The sequence below is a fragment of the Schistocerca piceifrons genome, unplaced genomic scaffold (genome assembly GCF_021461385.2).
Source record: "Schistocerca piceifrons isolate TAMUIC-IGC-003096 unplaced genomic scaffold, iqSchPice1.1 HiC_scaffold_936, whole genome shotgun sequence".
Classification (NCBI taxonomy): Eukaryota; Metazoa; Arthropoda; class Insecta; order Orthoptera; family Acrididae; genus Schistocerca; species Schistocerca piceifrons.
The window spans coordinates 3,824,776-3,829,775 of NW_025729208.1; the positions used below are offsets into that span (position 1 = coordinate 3,824,776).

At 53.4% G+C, this 5,000-nt stretch overlaps 1 non-coding gene across 1 annotated transcript in view; it reads right to left on the reverse strand.

Moving 5' to 3' along the window:
• Positions 1 to 709, reverse strand: part of LOC124772159 — a 1,909-nt gene extending 1,200 nt beyond the window's left edge. The window contains exon 1 of the ribosomal RNA XR_007013829.1: positions 1 to 709. This exon is cut by the window's left edge and continues 1,200 nt beyond it. This is a non-coding gene — a ribosomal RNA (small subunit ribosomal RNA).
• Between the last annotated feature and the right edge of the window lie 4,291 nt (positions 710 to 5,000).

Genomic DNA, 5,000 nt, shown 5'->3' on the forward strand with positions numbered 1-5,000 from the left:
CGATACATGCCAGTTAAACACCGACGGGCGGTGAACCAACAGCGTGGGACACAAATCCAACTACGAGCTTTTTAACCGCAACAACTTTAATATACGCTATTGGAGCTGGAATTACCGCGGCTGCTGGCACCAGACTTGCCCTCCAATAGATACTCGTTAAAGGATTTAAAGTGTACTCATTCCGATTACGGGGCCTCGGATGAGTCCCGTATCGTTATTTTTCGTCACTACCTCCCCGTGCCGGGAGTGGGTAATTTGCGCGCCTGCTGCCTTCCTTGGATGTGGTAGCCGTTTCTCAGGCTCCCTCTCCGGAATCGAACCCTGATTCCCCGTTACCCGTTACAACCATGGTAGGCGCAGAACCTACCATCGACAGTTGATAAGGCAGACATTTGAAAGATGCGTCGCCGGTACGAGGACCGTGCGATCAGCCCAAAGTTATTCAGAGTCACCAAGGCAAACGGACCGGACGAGCCGACCGATTGGTTTTGATCTAATAAAAGCGTCCCTTCCATCTCTGGTCGGGACTCTGTTTGCATGTATTAGCTCTAGAATTACCACAGTTATCCAAGTAACGTGGGTACGATCTAAGGAACCATAACTGATTTAATGAGCCATTCGCGGTTTCACCTTAATGCGGCTTGTACTGAGACATGCATGGCTTAATCTTTGAGACAAGCATATGACTACTGGCAGGATCAACCAGGGAGCTGCGTCAACTAGAGCTGAGCAGCCGGCCGCCCGGGAGTGTGTCCCGGGGGCCCGCGCGAACACGCAAGCGTCCGCTCAATCATTCTGCAAACAGGAGGAGGCTGAGCTCCCCTGCACAATACACCTCGAAACCCTCTCAGGTCCCGGCGGCGCGCAGCGCCGTCCCAAGTACTTGGTCGGGTTCGAGAGAGGCGCAATCGCCCGGAGTTAGGCGAGTAGACGCTTTCGGTGCGACCACCCGTGCTCCCAACTGAGCTTGCCGCTGCCGACAGAGGCCCGGGAGCGTGCTGTCGTGGCATTGCCGGCGGGAGACAACACGCGCCACCTACGGTGACCGGCAGCTCCAACGCCAGCGCCACAGAAGGACAAAAGCCCCACTTGGGTGCCGAAGCGAACTCTCCCAGCACAGCGCACACGCCAACACATCCGCACAGCTGCGATACAAACCACCAGCGAGAACCGCTGGGGCGACCGAGCAGCAGACGGCGTCGCGGCGCCGAGCGCCGGGCGGCGGCGCATCCTCAACGCACACAGTCCTCAATCGGACCAGCACACTGCAGATGTCCACCGCGCTTCGCACCGGGCCCGCGAGGACCTACTTTGGCCGCACGGCGCCGCGCGCAGGGTGCGCCGGCGCGCAGCTGCGACGCCTGCCGCGTCCGTCGGCCGGCGCGCCTGCCACTGGCCGCCCCCACCAGCCGGCTGTAGCGCGTGCGCCCACGCACCGCGCGGCCAGCACGCCGGGAGGCGCCCCCTCACCGGCCGGGGACGGTCCCACCCAGCCACCGCCGCGTATCGCTTCACACCCAGATGCCGTTCAGTTTCGTCGGCATGGTGGGTATCGCTGGAACAACCGGTTAGTACCTCAACCTATCGTCGCCATCACCGATTCACCCCTAGCGAGAACAACCGCACCACAACGGGTTACCATTTCTTCATTTGCGTAACTTCACCAGAAAACGTAGGCGTCCATCGCCATTTGCAACTTCAACCATTATTGCATGCCTGTGTCAGGTGTCACGCCACACTACGTCTGCCCACATACACGCAACAAAATGTGCACGCCTAGACAATACGTGGAAGGTGGCCCCCGTACGTATGCGATGTCCATTGCTCGAACGACTGTCAACCGGCTTCTGTAGCATGTCGCAGATATGGAACGCGCTGCACCATGCCATCACGGTGTGTGAGGAGAGACGACTAGGTCCGAATACATCAACAGACAGCTCATGCTGATCGCCATCCACGGCGTCCGTTCCTCCCACACGTCTCTATGGCGTACCACACTGCAATCCAGCTCTCATAGGGAGACGACACGTAGCTGCGTGCACAATATTTGCACTGTATGGTCCGCCGTTTTTGGGCGCAGTCGTTGTACGGTCACACATGTGCCACGATGTATCATTCAGTACATAAGGACGAATGTGCAGTACAGATTGTGGTTCACGCGTACGACATCAGCGGACAGTTGACACAGGCCGCACCACAACGTAGCCTGCGTACGTCGCATGCGAAGGGCATTGAACATGCAAACTTGTCACCAACCACCTTGCGAAGGCAGGGGGCAAGGTGGGGACGTGGGGAGAGGTGGGGGGGGGGGGGGGGGCGGCATGTACGCCCTGCTGCCATCCACATTACAGTGTACAGCAGGAGCATGTGGAAAGTCAGCAAGACTTGCAAGGTGTTTAACATGAAGCGATACACAGGGGAGCGGGCAGTGCGAGTAGCGAACTATATTGCGAGGGTTGCGGGTGGGCAACACTACACTAATTGAACGAGTCGTATAACAATTACAGAGCAGGTTTAGGCGACAACGTGGGTTACGATAGGCGACAACGTGGGTTACGTTAGGGGACAACGTGGGTTACGTTAGGGGACAACGTGGGTTACGTTAGGGGACAACGTGGGTTACGTTAGGGGACAACGTGGGTTACGTTAGGGGACAACGTGGGTTACGTTAGGGGACAACGTGGGTTACGTTAGGGGACAACGTGGGTTAGGTTAAGGCACAACATGGGTTAGGTTAAGGCACAACATGGGTTAGGTTAAGGCACAACATGGGTTAGGTTAAGGCACAACATGGGTTAGGTTAAGGCACAACATGGGTTAGGTTACGGCACAACATGGGTTAGGTTAAGGCACAACATGGGTTAGGTTAAGGCACAACATGGGTTAGGTTAGGGGACAACATGGGTTAGGTTAGGGGACAACATGGGTTAGGTTAGGGGACAACATGGGTTAGGTTAAGGCACAACATGGGTTAGGTTAGGGGACAACATGGGTTAGGTTAAGGCACAACATGGGTTAGGTTAGGGGACAACATGGGTTAGGTTAGGGGACAACATGGGTTAGGTTAAGGCACAACATGGGTTAGGTTAAGGCACAACATGGGTTAGGTTAAGGCACAACATGGGTTAGGTTAGGGGACAACATGGGTTAGGTTAGGGGACAACTTGGGTTAGGTTAGGGGACAACATGGGTTAGGTTAAGGCACAACATGGGTTAGGTTAAGGCACAACATGGGTTAGGTTAGGGCACAACATGGGTTAGGTTAGGGCACAACATGGGTTAGGTTAGGGCACAACATGGGTTAGGTTAGGGGACAACATGGGTTAGGTTAGGGGACAACATGGGTTAGGTTAGGGGACAACATGGGTTAGGTTAGGGGACAACATGGGTTAGGTTAGGGGACAACATGGGTTAGGTTAGGGGACAACATGGGTTAGGTTAGGGGACAACATGGGTTAGGTTAGGGGACAACATGGGTTAGGTTAGGGGACAACATGGGTTAGGTTAGGGGACAACATGGGTTAGGTTAAGGCACAACATGGGTTAGGTTAAGGCACAACATGGGTTAGGTTAGGGGACAACATGTGGTTAGGTTAGGGGACAACATGGGTTAGGTTAGGGGACAACATGGGTTAGGTTAAGGCACAACATGGGTTAGGTTAGGGGACAACATGGGTTAGGTTAAGGCACAACATGGGTTAGGTTAGGGGACAACATGGGTTAGGTTAGGGGACAACATGGGTTAGGTTAAGGCACAACATGGGTTAGGTTAAGGCACAACATGGGTTAGGTTAAGGCACAACATGGGTTAGGTTAGGGGACAACATGGGTTAGGTTAGGGGACAACTTGGGTTAGGTTAGGGGACAACATGGGTTAGGTTAAGGCACAACATGGGTTAGGTTAAGGCACAACATGGGTTAGGTTAGGGGACAACATGGGTTAGGTTAGGGGACAACATGGGTTAGGTTAAGGCACAACATGGGTTAGGTTAGGGGACAACATGGGTTAGGTTAAGGCACAACATGGGTTAGGTTAGGGGACAACATGGGTTAGGTTAGGGGACAACATGGGTTAGGTTAAGGCACAACATGGGTTAGGTTAAGGCACAACATGGGTTAGGTTAAGGGACAACATGGGTTAGGTTAGGGGACAACTTGGGTTAGGTTAGGGGACAACATGGGTTAGGTTAAGGCACAACATGGGTTAGGTTAAGGCACAACATGGGTTAGGTTAAGGTACAACATGGGTTAGGTTAAGGTACAACATGGGTTAGGTTAGGTTACACGTTGTTGTAAGGAAAGGTGTGGGGGGGGGGGGGGGGGGCGGGGCGGCAGGTTCGTTGATAGTGATTATAGTAAGTGAATGCTTGTGACATGATGAGATTTGTCACGTCAGGATGCACCTTTGGCTTATTAGAGGCGGCGCTCCAATTCTATGCTTGTGTCAGACCTGTGTCTTTGACTCATGTCATTGTTTGTGCGCTGCTGTGACAGGAGGTACTATTGTGATGTTGGGTGCACCGTTGTATAGGACATGTGTGGGTGTTGGTGCCTTATCTGCGCAATGGTGGATGTCGAAAGGGTGGGATATTCTATTTCCGCATGGACCTCCTGGTCTGGTTGTGATAGTGTGGATTGTGTAATGTGGCGGAGAGGATGCACTGGATGTTGTTCCATGCTGGTGCTTACATATTGTATGTGCGCCTGTTAGAAGCAGAGAGTGGTGCGTGATCAGAGTGTCTGGCTGACGTGTGGTTCCCATTGTGGGCAGACTCTTTCAGCATGTATACGGACAGTTGTATATATTTTCTGTAGTTTGATGGCTCTGCATTGATTACTAATCAGCGCCGTGTGTACGGGTAATCTGGTTCCAGTCCACAATGTTCTATCTGTGTACATTAGTGACAAAGACTCCCCCCATGCAGTGGGGCTCGGTCTGTTATAACTCTTCCGCGTAATATATTTGCCCCACGTTTTTGCGAGTGCGAGTGCGAGTGCAA